General features: G+C 37.0%; 1 protein-coding gene and 1 long non-coding RNA gene across 24 annotated transcripts in view; both read right to left on the bottom strand.

The window, feature by feature from the left end:
- LOC309618718 overlaps positions 1-14753 on the bottom strand; it is a 54284-nt gene extending 39531 nt beyond the window's left edge. Inside the window, exon 1 of the long non-coding RNA XR_014238591.1 lies at positions 319-14753. This is a non-coding gene — a long non-coding RNA (uncharacterized lncRNA). The remainder of the gene's footprint in view (positions 1-318) is intronic.
- EIF4G3 (eukaryotic translation initiation factor 4 gamma 3) overlaps positions 1-14756 on the bottom strand; it is a 391559-nt gene that overhangs the window by 376460 nt on the left and 343 nt on the right. The window lies entirely within an intron of this gene.

The raw sequence follows: 14756 nt of genomic DNA, 5'->3' as shown, positions 1-14756 counted from the left end.
TTAAATGAGTAAGACGTTCCATTCATTTCAAATCCAACATGTCCTAAACTGAATTTATCTGCCCACTATCTCAAAACGTGATATAAAATTAAACCCTACATCTTTCTTACTCCATCAATGACAGCATAATTTTCCAGTCTCAAAGGCTTGGAGTCAGTTTTAACTTTTTACTTTCTTTTATCAAGGATAGTCAAATCTTTCTTTCTTTTATAGCTTTCATGATATGACCATCCTTTCCTTTTCACTTCCCTCTAGCCTCAATGTGCAGCAGTAAAACCTTGGAAAACCTTTAATGGAACTAGCATATAGTCTCCATACCTCCTGTCTCTCTCAACCCATTCAGCACAATCTTCATCTTCCGGTAATGACCAAACATGTTAGCAGGTCTTAAGTCTTCAATAAACTTCCACCTACTACAAGATAAAAGTACAGATTATTTAGCTAAATACGCAAAAGTCTCCAAAACTATCACATGTACTGCACATTCTATGTTTTCCATTTCAGCCAAGCAGGTCTTCTGACTACCCCAAACATACTATGTACCATTTCCTAACTGCTATAAATGTATCCTCCCTCAACTGTAATTGTCCTGGGACTTCCCTGGTGGTCCAGTGGCTAAGACTCTGTGCTCCCAAAGCAGGGGACCTGGGTTCAATCCCTCGTCAGGGAACTGGATCCCACATGCCACAACTAAGAGTTTGCATCCTTCAACTGAAGATCCTGTAGGCTGCAACTAGAAGATCCCACATACGGCAACTAAGACCCAGTGCAGCTAGCTAGCTAAATAAATAAATAAATAAATAAACTGCAAATGTCCTTCCCCTTACATCTACCCAAATCTTACTTCCTATTCCTCTAGTTCTCACTGATCTTTCAGGCCTCTGATCTCCTACCTCCATTCAGAGAGCACCTTAAATTTTTAACTGTTTGACTAGAGTACATAAGAGGCAGAGAGCACATTTCAGGTTTCTTTTGTATCTCCTTCAACAGCTAGCACGTACTATTATTTAATAAAACTTGCTCCTTTGTTCATTTAATAAACAATGATTGTGTGTCTACTAAGCCTCAGGCACTGTTAGCTTAACCTGTGGTATCAAAACAATGACCAATATTTCCCTTCCCTGTTCTACTTCTTATTCTTTTCTCAAGATTCCATTAGTTCTTTCCTTCTCCCTTGAGCATCCTAACCTTACCATTACCAGCTGTCCTCTTCCATTCAGTTGAATAGCAACTAAGCTATTTTCACAAATATGTTTCTGGAATACAAAAGAAACATGACTTGCCTCTCCAAATATTCTGAGAAAAATTAGAAAAAGTGACCAGCAGTATGTGTGTGAAGGCTATTTTGCCATCTGACAGTTGGAAGCTTCTCACAACTGTCCTTACCACTGCCACTCATTTTCACACACAGTACTCCTATGAATAGACCAAAGCCTTAATTTCACTAAATGTATGCAGACTTACTTTTTGTACCTAGACTCCGTAATAAATATATGGTTAATTGAAGAAAGGGGGTTGTGATTTTTAAAGTGCATATGAACTGTAACTTTTAATGACTAAATTTCTATTTCAGTTAAGCTCCTTCAGGTAAAACAATTCATCAGACCTGGCGTTCAAAATTTAACAACAATAAAAAACAATGTAGGTGGTTTATCCATGGGTTCCACAGGGTTATTAACTAGAGTACGTCTCCGACCTCAAATCTCATCAAAAGAATTTACTCTTAAAAACTCAAAGAATGTGAAATACGTTCATCTTCTGACTAAATCAAACTGTTAGATATGAAGTAAAGACACTGGACCTGCAGTTCCCAATACAACCTAAACATAAAAAGCCCTTCAAATTCAAGTCTCTGGGAGCAAAACAAAGCAAAAACAAAAACAATACAAAAACCTCTACACATTTCCTTCTTTTATCTACTCTGCTAACAGAAGAAGGAATACTTTTTAAATCTGACCAAGTTTTAATACAAATTAAAAACGTTGACTCTTGGGGAATTCAGATGCTGGCCAAGCTCAAAAATAAAAAATTAAGTAATTACACATGATATGCTGTGATAACCTAAAACCATACTGAAAATTGGTAAAAATAATAAAAATGAAAAAGTAGAACAACAAAAAAACTATGTTTTAATTCTCAAATTGTTTCACAGTAACAAAAGCTTCTTGTACTGTGTCACAAGGTCAAATAAGTCATTTCCCTGAACAGAAACCACTAATGCTGTTGCTTTATAAACGCCATCATAAAGTTTAGAAAGCATTTTCTCTTTCATTATCTCAATCATTATCATAACCCTTGGAAAAGGAGAGAGGTACTATTTTCCTCATTTTACAGATGAGAAAACTAGAACTCAAGGAATTAGGGGATTCACCATGACCACATGGCTACCTTCATGTAAGAAAAGGGATCTAAGAAATGTACAGGTATCTACTCATTTGTATAAAAGAAATACAGGAAAGATAAACCAGAAATTAAGAGACTGGTTACCTCCAGGTACAGGTGGGAAAGAAGGGGGAAAGAGAAACTGGGTAGCAGAGATAGGAGTAACACTTCTCTGAGTATATCTTTTTTTTTTTTTTTAATATAACTCAGACTCTTAGAACCAGAGTAATGTTTCACATATCCAAAATAAACAATCAAAACTAAAAGTGGAGGAATAGGGTTAGCAATTCTCAAACTTTTTATGTGTATACTATAATTAGCTGAGTAGATTGTAGATAATGAGAGCCAGGTTTCTCATTATTGGAGATATTTAATAAATAAGGAAAAGGGGAATGTTAAAACAAACTGGGTGGCATTGCAGTGGAACTCGAGCTATTAGTATAAACTCGTGGTTTTTAATGTATATACAAATACAGAAATACAGATAATGTGTATACAAGTGGGTTAGTGTGTATATATATATATATATATATATATATATATATATATATATATTTCCTAATTTTGTCTGCCGATAGGGCCTAGAAGCAATGACATTCCAGTAACATTGAACACACCTCGGCCCAGAGCTTGGTCACTAATACCATTTTCCAATAAAAAGAGTCAGGATTTCTTGGAGAAGTGTTTGATCACAGCATTGAGGCAGGAAAAATACAATATGAACCTGAAACATCTTGTGTTGTCAGAAAGTAAAGAAATGCTTTAAAAAAGAAAGGGGGGGGGGTGGTGGGCAAAATTCCCTGGCAGTCCAGTGGTTAGGACTCCACACTTTCACTGCTAGGGGCCTGGGTTCAATCGCTGGTAGGGGAACTAAGATCCTGCAAGCCGCATAGCACGGCAAAAAACAAACAGGTTGGTGGCTGGGTAGAAAAACACAGGAGCCAATCTGAAGGAACTCCTAATGGCCAAAGTTGGAATAATCTGAGCAACAAAACAAATAATGATAATACATATCCGTGACTCTGTGATGATATAAATATATAACAGAATAAATCAATAAATGGAGGAGAGCTCTTCCTCACAGCAGAATTACAATTAATAAATGTAGAAGAGAGAAATAGCCCCAATTATGCAACCACAAACTTAATAAACGTTGCATGTTAAGATCCACCAATTGCTGAAATTAGTGGGCCAAAGTGTGAGGAGAAACAGTATTTGCAAAGTCTTCCACAAGATACTTATCAACTACAAAGAGAAAGATAGTAACGCCACAGTAGAATGACCCACCATGCAGACGCCAATCTAACCAAGTAATCAAAGTAACCATTACATACGGACATCAGGAATTTCTTAATATGATACACTATCGAACTTCTTAATATGATACACTACTAAAGGATGCATTCTGCTATTCTTTCCAAAATTCATAACCTCATTCTGATCATGAGAAAACATCAAATAAACCCAAACTGAGGGACATACTACAAAATAACCGACTGGTAATCTTCAAAGGCATCAAGGTCATGAAAGATAAGGAAAGACAGAGGAACAATCACAGACTGGAAAAGACTAAGGAAAAATAATAACTAAAAGGATAGTGGAAAAATTGGTAAAAATTCTAATAAGGTCTGTAGTTTAGCTGAAAATACTGTATCAATGGTAATTTCCTGTTCTTGATGATTATACTGGTTATGGAAGATGCTAACAGTAGGGGAAGGAGGTGAGAGATACAAGGGAACTCCTCCTACTATTTTGGCAGGTTTTCTGCAAGTCTAAAATTAGTTCAAATCAAGTTTTTTTTTTTGGGAGCTGACAATACTTTGCTCCTACTTAGTTGACATGCTAATGTCAAAGACTTCTATAATAACTACAAGGTCAAATACAAAATACAAATTGTTGGACCAAAGGATATAAAATGTTTTGCTGCCTCACAAAGCATTTTAGTAACATATCTAGAAATAGCATAAAGATGCCTAATTTTCTAAGCTATATAATGGTTACTAGGTAGGATGACCGTATAATTTACCATCCAAACCAGGACCATTACAGGAGAAAGGGGATCTTCGGTTACCCTACTAGTAGGTCAAAGTGGTTCATGTTATTAAAGATTTCAAATCAGTTTGAGCTGGCATAAACTTGATGCTTAGGCAAGTCATCCTCATTTCCCTTAGCCTCTGAACAAACGCCCCTGAGGGAGAGGGCCATAAAGTTGGACAGGGAGATCCCCAAAGTAGACTTATGTAATGCGAAAGTAAGCTAATGCATATTTACATGCTTCGATTTTTTAATTATGATTTTTTAAAGGTCAAGAATGAAATCACTGACTTTCCAGAGCAGCATTCAGCTTTCACTGCCTTGCCTAAAATGTACCATATTCAAGTACACTCACCCAGTCACTGCATAAAAGGTAATAAGCTAAGGTTAAGTACTCTGCTGTATGCTTTTGAAACAGCAGTTACCTCAGGAAGTTGGACTGGTTCCAAATTCTATTATTTCTGAAAAAGATCAACAATATTGAAAGTATCAGCTGAATATGACATATTAGCCTCAAAGACTCAACAATATTAACCAGGTATTGATGTCCTTAAAATTCTACATTTAGGTTAATTAAGACTCTCTTCCTTTGAATATTTAGTAAGAGCTAAGCTAAAGATACGCATAGTAATTTATAAAACTTAAAAAGTAGACAGACATAATCTTTAAAAATCAGCAACCCCATTCCCACACTGTAATATTTCAAGTCACTGAAGAAGTTTCTTGTGTGTGGCAAATCTTCATCCAAAGCAAATAAACCCTGTTTTTATCAGACCTGAAAGGTTATACAGAGCCTCTTCTTTAATGTGGTCTTTTCCTAAATAGTAAAAAGAATCCTGTTAGAAATTAGCAGTATTTCTCTATTTTGTTTCTTTATAATAATATAAAGAACATTAGCGTAGACTGAGGGTATAACCTAATAAATAAAAAAATCAAATTTAACTTGAAAATTACATAAATGCTTTATGCAGAACTAACATTCTATGTGAAATACAATAACCCAAGAATTTGTAACTTACAATTTCAATTCTTCACAGGACAGCAAAGTAGTCAAATGCCCATACCTTACTTCTTACAAAATTATCACTGCCTAATAGGAATTATCTTAATAATAGAAGCAGGCAAAATCTCTTTTGAATAGTTCTAGGCATTATACAAAAGGAAGAAATGGTCAAAGTTTGTTTATTCAATAAGTCATAAAAAATTAGCATACCTCACTAAATCTCAAACATTTAATGGATTATAAAACCTTACACATAGTTCTGTGATGCCATTCCTACTCTCCTAATCTTTCCTGTTCCTTATTTCAACTTGCACACCTCAACCAAATAAATCTTCAAAACTACTGTTTTCATCACCAGTTTCCCAATTAAAAAAAAAAAAAACGAAACAAAAGAAATGCAATTGATTTTTGACAAAGTGCCAAGACAATTCAATGAGGAAAGAACAGTCTTTTCAACAAATAGTACTGAAACAACTGGATATCCAAATGCAAAATAAACTTGGACCCCCTACTTAACATCATACACAAAAATTAACTCAAAATGGATCAGAGACTTAAATGTACAAACTAAAATTATAAACTCTTAGAAGTAAACAAAGAAGTAAATATTCATGACCTTGAATTAGGCAAAGCCTTCTTAGACACAATATGAAAGCGCAGGTGCAAAAGAAAAACAGATAAATTGGACTTCATCAAAATTAAAAACTTTTGTGCTTCGGAGGGTGAAAAGTGAAAAGATGACCCACTGAATGGGAAAAAATATTTGCAAATGTTATATCTGAAAAGGGACTTGTATCCAGAATATATAAAGAACTCTTACAACTCAATAATAAAAAGACAACCAAGCTAAAAACTGGGCAAAGGATTTGAGCAGACATTTCTCCAAAGATAAATGGCCAATAAGCCCACAAAAAGATGCACAACATCATTAGTCATCAAGGAAAAGCAAATCAAAACCACAATGAGATATTACTTCACACCCACTAGAACGGCCTATAATCAAAAAGACGTATACAATGCCAAGTGTTGGAACCTTCATCTTTTGCTGGTAGGAATGTAAAATGGTAGTCACTTTGGAAAACAGTTTGGCAGTTAATCAAAATGTTAAACATGGAGTTACCTCATAAAACCCAGCAACTGTACTCTTAGGTATATACTCAAGAGAAATGAAAACATACATCCACACAATTATAATTATTCATAATAGTAAATAAGTTTAAACCACCCAAACGTCCATTAACAGATGAATGAAGAAAATGTAATACTTGGAATATTCTCCAACAATTTTAAAAAAAGGTTCTAAAACACGCTACAACATAGATGAACCACAAAAAAATTATGCAAAGTGAGAGAAACCACTCACAAAAGACCACATATTGTATTATTCCTATACGAAATGTCCAGAATAGGCAAATCTCTATAGGCTGAAAGTAGATTAGTACTTGCCTAGGGCAGAGAGAACTGGGGGGGGGCGGGGGGGGGGGGCGGACTGGTGAGTCTAATGGGTTTCTTTTGGGAGTGATGAAAATATTCCAAAATTTATTACAGTGATGGTTGCAGAATTCTGTAAATATACTCAAAACCACTGAACTGTACACTGTAAATGGGTGGCTTGTATGGTATGCAAATTATATCTCAATAAAGCTGTCCAAAAAAAAGAGCAATGGTTTTGCACAAGTGAGGTCTAAGCTCTTCTCTTATTCATTCAAAGTCCTCTAGAATCTGGATCCATTATCTCAAGCATTCAACCTCAAGACTCCTCCACTCCAAGCATACTGCTCAGGACCCTTACAATCCAGCATACACCGTGCTTATTTCAGGCCCAAATCTTTGTTCATGCTGATCACCCACTCACCACAACCCATTCCTCTCTGCCGAACCAAACCCTGACTACAGGGTTAAACCCTTAAGCCTGACTGCAGGCTTAAACTCTTCTTTTTAATTTTTTAAAAATTCATCTTTCAGTTCAAATTGTTTCTTATATGCTATTTTCTAGGGCCTAGAAAGAGTCAGGAGTCACTCACCCGTTCTTTCTTACATTCCTCCATTCTATCTTCAAGGTTCAGTCCTTTCCATTCTCAATGTAAAAATACTGTATTCTGGCTCAAAACTGGCTGTACTTATTTCTATTGCCACCTAGTTTTCCCCCTTGTTATTCCAAAATTCCGTTTGTTCCCACGTTTCAATCTTATTTCCCTAACTCGACATGAGACCGCATATGGTCTTTTCCTCCCTCCTCAATCACTCCATATAATACCAACGTTTGTTGAAACAAATTAAAGGAATCAAGGCAATATCACACATGTATACAATTCATAACTAGCAAATACCACCCTGGCCACGTCTTTTTTAAGTATGATTGAATATATGGATGAAGATGGATTCAAAGGAATAATTTTTTAAATGTACATAACTGTAGGGGGGAAAATCTGTGAAGTTAGATCAAGTTTTAATGTCGTAAATAATGCAAAACATTACAGGCACAAGTCAAAAATGTTTGACTTCTTGATAAAGGTTTCAGCCCTTCTCTTTCTAATGTGTAGTGATAACTTCTGAGCTACAAGCCAAAGGTGAAAGAAGACCTTTCCAAAGAAACAAAAATAGTTCATTCCAAATTGATGAAGAATAAAACTATTCAAAAAGTAGTTTCTGCTGGCAGATAGTTAAGTAACAAAATAAGCAAGATACAAAACTATATGTAATTTAACCTTATGTTACAAAAAAGGGCAGATTTTAAGTCCATTAAAATTAAGTCCATAGAAAAAAGGACAAGAAATAAACCAAAATGTTAAACAGTGGTTATCTCTATGTACTAAGATTATGACTGACTTTTTACTTTTCCATATTTTAAAAATTTTCTGAATTGATGATGTGTTACTCATAATTATAAAACAAAAATTTTAATAGTAACATTTGACTATAAATGTTTTTTCTCCTTGGCCTTTATACAAATTCTAATCCTCAGTATCTATACTTCAAATGTAACCCAGCCATTTTAGATGGCTATGTAAACTGGGTCAATGCTTATGCCATCTCAAAGGAAATTATGGAACTATTTTCAATTCAATTACACATCAGTGCAAACAATTTAGGGCAGCTTTGAGTGCGAAAAGTGTGTTGTGATGCCATCTCTATTACCCCAAAACTTATCTTAAACTGATTCCTAGACTCTAACTTAATCAACATTTCATTCAACAAATATTTATAGACTTCCTACTACCTGCCAAGCACTGTTACGGGTGCTAGCAATTCAATAGTGAACAAAAGCAACAAAAATCTCTGCCTTTATGGAGTTTACATTCTCTACAAATAAAATTTAATGTCTCAGAAGAGTCAGGAAACACACACACAGGGCTCAAAAAAGTACAAAACAACTACTAGTTAATAAAGATCATAAAAACTGACAAATTTCAAATGTACTTTAAATAGTTCAAACTATCTCAAATTTCAGTTAAGAGTATAGGAGACTGAAAAACTTCTGATTGGCAGCAAGCCAAAGAACTAGGAACCAATTGAGAATTCAGAAGTATCTTGGGATCCTGCAATATTTCATCCATGTAAATCTCACCTGCAGTTTACACATTACTTGAAGTCAGGCGCCTACCTAATAATCAGGAAATACTTCATTTCGTATTATATTAGCTCGAAGTATTATTCCTAAAGTAAAAATAGATTGTTTCTCATCACAGGCGTTTACTTCAGAACTTACTTTCCCTCATACCTCATAATGAACTACCTGGATCATCACCCAGAGCAAGGCAGCATCTGACCATGGCGGCAACCTTATTTTACAGCCTCAAGCCATCCCACCACAGACAATACAGTCTTCACTACTAAAGTCACAGAAGTATTTCAGTCTGTTTGGCTAAATCTAACGTTAATAAAACAAAAACCAGAGGTTTCTTCTCATATGAGCAAGCTGCCTTCCCTATGATCCACGTCAGAATGCCTCTAGTATCAGTAAGTCACCACAGAAACGTGTCACTGACCATCAGACAAACTAAGAAACCATTAATAGGTCTCTATAAATCCTTCCCGCCTACTTGCAAGAACAAAACAAACCTCAAACCATAATCTTCAGAATTAAAAGCCATTACAACTCAAGAGGATCACTTTGTAAACTATAAACTAGTCTTACCCCGTCATTTTAGAGAAGGGGAAACTGATGCCCAAAGTAGTTATGTGACTAGTCCAAGATAACACATTAAAATGGAAAAGCCAAACTTGAATCCAGATTTTTTTTTTTACTCCGAATCAGGTGGACTTCTCAATACACCAAGTAAAATCTGTATTTTAAGGCCAGCAAGTACTGCTTCCCAGCCAAAGTTTAATATCAGAAGGGCAAGGGGGTATTATGGGATGAGTGTGAAGGAGACCAGGAAAGAACCAACCACAGAGATCAGATCTGATACATATCTTCTCATACTCTAATTCCTCATATTATGATGCAGAAGATATTTTGAATCTACAGCAATTGTGTTTTGATTACCATGTTCTCTGGTACCTCCTTCTAGCTTCTCTGCTCCTGATAAAAACCTGAAACATGCCTGAAATCCATTTAGTACTAAAATTCTATGCAGCAGCAACAGCAAAGGAATTGTGAAAAGTCAGCCGGCAGAAGGTGAAAGCTCTGTAAACCTTGGGTAATTCTTACTCATCCTTCTAATTTAGCTCAGATTTCTTCTAGGAAGCCCTAATTCCTCCTTCCCCCAGGCTAGGCTCTTATAGCAGAGTTATTGTACTTGCCTCATGGTATTCTGTCCGTTTACCTGTCTGGACCAAGTTCTTTGAGGGCAAAGATTTCAACCCCAGACCCAGCACTGAGTATGGCACACAGTAGGTGCTGGATAAATGAACAATTTTAAAACCTGCCACTTAGATTAAAGCTCCAATACAAATAGCAACCCTATTATGATTTAAAACACGGGTTTCAAACATTTTTTAGCAGACGTTTTGTAAAAATCTTATCAGAAACCCCAATGTGGAAAAGCACCATATCAGTCCTTAGGTAATTTAAATTCTCAGTTTGACAGAAAATACCCATAAGCCTAGGACAGGGAGTAGCAGCAGTATGTGACTGATGTGAGCTGATGTGACTCAGGCATCTAACTTTCTTCTTTCTTTATCTCCATCTTGCATTGGTCTCCCTCTCTCCCGTGCTAGAAGAGGATGATGAGGATCTGCTCTCTCGAAGCACAGATCCATCTTTGTTGATGGTGGGGCTTAGGAGTAAACAGACTGCTGGCCACTGCGTAAGCTACAGAGTTCTAGTTGCTAGTTATAAAGGTATTTTGCTGGAGGCCTTGCTAACATCTGAACAAGCAGAAACATGCACTGAATCAAATGTGGCAGGTCTATTCCTATGCTTTAAGGCTCAATGAGGTAAAGATAACCTACTTGTCTAGCAGTGTGTGGCTATGAGCTAATTAAAACAAGGTGCAGCATCACTGCATTCTAGATTACTCCACAGAGCTCCTTTACTTTATACAGACTTCCCCTAGCTATCAAACATGGGAGGGTATCCTTCCTTCCACTTCCACATGCAGACTTGGTAAGAAGTAGCACAGCATACTACAAAGGACATTCATAAGCTTTGGAACCACAGTCTGAACTGCAGTCCACTACTTACTAGAGAGACAACTGTGGGAACGTTACTTAACTTCTCTGAACTTTAGTTTCCTCATCTGTAAAATACAGACAGTATTTTACAGATGAGGAATATATACAGACTCATTACAGTCCTTGTGAGAATTAAATAAAACCATGTATGTATGGCTCCTAGAATAGTAGGCACTCAATAAATGAACACTATTGTTATTATTCAGATTTAGCTTTGGTAGAGGCAAAAAAGAAGAAAGCAAACATTATTAGCTTCAGCCTACAAAACTGAAAATCAACACAGAACACAAAAAAAGGAAAACTGTAATACCAAAAAAAAAAAAAAAAGGGAATATTTGCTTTTAATATATGTCATATCTAAGACAAAATAGCTGAGGACACAAGTCATTTTTGGGTCACCACAGGCCAAATTTAGTTCCTTTAAAGAACCCACTGCTCTGATTTCTTAACCAAACCAACTCCCCCCAAACAGTAACTAGACTCCCCAGAAGTGTCAGCAGCCCTGAGAGAAATTACACCCTGAAGTCTTTCCATATAAATAGAACACCATGTATTCATAACAGACTGCAAAATTGTTCTGTTTAAGTCAGAACTACTTGGGGACCTGAATTCAAACTCATTTATCTTTAATTATCTCAAGGGTGAGCAAATTTCCATCTAAAGAACTAGGCTTTTAATGGGGACCCAAGAACTCCCTGAAAATGTAAGCAAGATTTTCTATGCATGTACAATTTTCTGTGGAGAGGATCTACAAGCTTTCATCAAAATGTCAAAGTTGTTTGTTACCCAGAAAAGGTTAAGAATCACTACTGAGATTCTCAGTAGAGCCTCTTGGAACCTCATACTGGGAAGCTGAGGTGAGCAAATCTCAAGGCAAGTATCCTAAGGTGCCAATTTCATAAACTATTCATATTGGATTATGTTATAAAACTCCAAGCATATTTCTCCCTTGCCATTAGCACTTTTTATATCAGGGTTTATCTTCTTCTTTCATCCCCACCATTCCTGCCCACCCTCTGCCATGCCCCATCCCTTGCCTCTCAGCAGTCAAAGGCGTCTTTCCATGAAATGGCCTTATGAGCCTGCCACGCCATGCCAATGCTTACTTAAGCAGGTTCCATTTAAATTCAAATTCACTATCATTTCTGATTTGTCACTTGAACACTAAGTACAAATGAAGGACATCTTGTTACATGAATCTCTAATATTTTTACAAATTTAAAATACTATCTGAACTTATTAATTCAATTCAAACACAACTGCACCCGTATATTTTGAGGAACTGGAGAGTTAATCAAGCCATAGAAAGAGCAACTCCAAATTTGCACTCCAGTCTCAATGCTTCAATGTGTATCAACTTATACGATAACCACTTTCATCAAACAAATACAAATTCCCCCATTCAGTGTACAAAAGCAGAATTGCTCTATTTCAATCCATTTTTAACCAATTCCCCATTACCACTGATAACATTTCACCATTGGTATGTTGTAATGAAATCTGTAATCTACACTTCATTTACTATACAAGCTTTTAGATTTTAGCAATTTGTAACCTTTCGATGTGTAAAGCAAAGAGAAGATAATAGAATTGTGAAATACATCAAGAAGAAAATTTAATCTTACTTGGAGGACATGAGGCAAAATAAAAACTTAAAGCCACATAAAACCAAGTATCCTATATTACTACGTATAGGTATAAAAGTTATTTCCACTAGAAATTACATCTTAAATCCCCTTTAACGACTGTTGCAGTAGTAGTAACTACTTTTATGTTGCAACCAACTCACAGCTTTTATAAGTCCTTCCTTTGTGAAATGCGCTGAGAAAAAGTACACTTGAAACACTTAAGTCACAGCTCTTTGTGTCCAAATAACACCACCAAACTCACCAAGCACTGTCATATTCAACACTCAGGTCCTTACTTATCACTCTGTAGTCAAGAAAACATACTGTGGACCTCCTTTCATTTAATTTCCAAAACAGCTCCAAGACGCAGGTAAGGAATAATTTACTTGGTGGCGCAGTATAGAAACTTAGAGCCCTAACCAAATATGGGCAATCAAGACCAAAAAAAAAACAACAAAAAACAAACTGAAATTAAAAAGGAATTTAAACTCACAAAGCATTAAGTCAAGATATGTTTAAGAGATCCAGCACTGAATTCCACCTCAAGGTAGGCATATCAGCCAAACTTCTTCCCCCAGAGTAAAGCAACTAGGGATACTGATCAAAACTAACCAGGTTTTGGAGGAGCAACAAACACTCAGGTATCACTAACCATTCTCATTGGTGAACAATTCTTAATTGAACAGAATCTTGCAGTTCAACCTTATGAAATCAGTACACACATGACACTGGAATGGAATTTATCTTACTCTGCGCCACCACTGCTTGTATTGAAAAAATGTGGACTAATAATATTCAAAGAATAGAGAAAATGGCACTTGACAGAAAGCAAAACGATGACCTGGAATGACTCTAGAAGGGAGATACCTTCCCCTTCTCAAAGCAATGGACACAGACAAGAATCAAACTACAGACTGTGAAATAACTGTGGACCTCACAGCAGTTAGCTTCTCACTTACTCAAATACCCTACTCTCTCTAAAAGTCAAACACACGATGACACAAATACAAAAACACAACACATCTAACATCCAATGATTATTTATTGATTTACACAAATACAATGGATTGGGGGGAGGGATGCATGATGAAATGTTATTCTAAGGTAGCTAATAATACCTAAGTCTCCGTGGAATTCATGAACTCAATGTTTTACCTTCACCGGCTGGTTTTTAACTAAAATACCTCGTCACCAAGTCTTTTTAATCAAAGCTGTCCAAAAATTCTACAATCAAGCAAATAACATGAAATTAGACACATTCAATACTAGACTTTCCTCCAGGGGCCCTGGTACCCTCTAGACATCAGGCCTATGAAGAGTAAATGAAAGTCCTTTAAAAATATTCAGCATAACACAAGCCTTCCAAGAAGTGAGACTTTTGGGGGTGATGGGTAATGTCTGTTAATTTCCTCTTCCTTTAAAAAGGTCAAACGCAGGGAAGCGTCCGGTTTAACATTTCCTCCCTAGATCGCGTTCCACCACAAACCACAACTCCCCCAATCGCTAAAAAACACTAGCCAGAGGGAGTGCTTTCTGCAAAATTTCACCGTAGATTTAAAATCCAACTTACCTCAGGAACGAGCTGAGTTTAGTTTCATACAGGAAATTTACCAATAAAGTTTATTATGTATTAATAATAATAATTAGAGAAGCCCACCATGCCCCGCTGCAGGGGGAGCTGAAGGGAGATGAGGAGGGTGTAGTCCTCACAACAATCAGAGAAAAGCCTTCCCTGCAGGGCTGGTCACAGGCACCAGCAAATTCGGCCTAATAAAGGGGGGGGGGGGGGCGGGTAGGGTTTACGGGAGGAGAGGCGAGGAGGGGAAGGGTCCCCCAGCTCCAAAAGGGAAGGGCTGCAGAAGCAAGGCCGGTGGAGCTAGTTTTCGCAGTAGTGCAGAGGGTCCCGGGGTGCCCCGCAGTGCTGCTGCCGGGGGACCCCAAAAGCTCCGGCCAAGCCGGGTGCGTGGGCTGGAGGAGCAGCCCCTTCCCTGGCTGGGCAGTGGCTGCCGGCAGGAGAGTCCCCGGAGGGGCCACAGCCCCCCTGGTCTGCAGCGAAGAGAGCCAAAGGGCCGGCAGGAAGGTGAAAAGGA

Source organism: Balaenoptera borealis, assembly GCF_965194805.1.
Source record: "Balaenoptera borealis genome assembly, chromosome: 1".
NCBI classification, from domain to species: Eukaryota; Metazoa; Chordata; class Mammalia; order Artiodactyla; family Balaenopteridae; genus Balaenoptera; species Balaenoptera borealis.
Note: the sequence above shows the minus strand (reverse complement) of the source record. Positions and strands in the feature narration are given on the sequence as shown.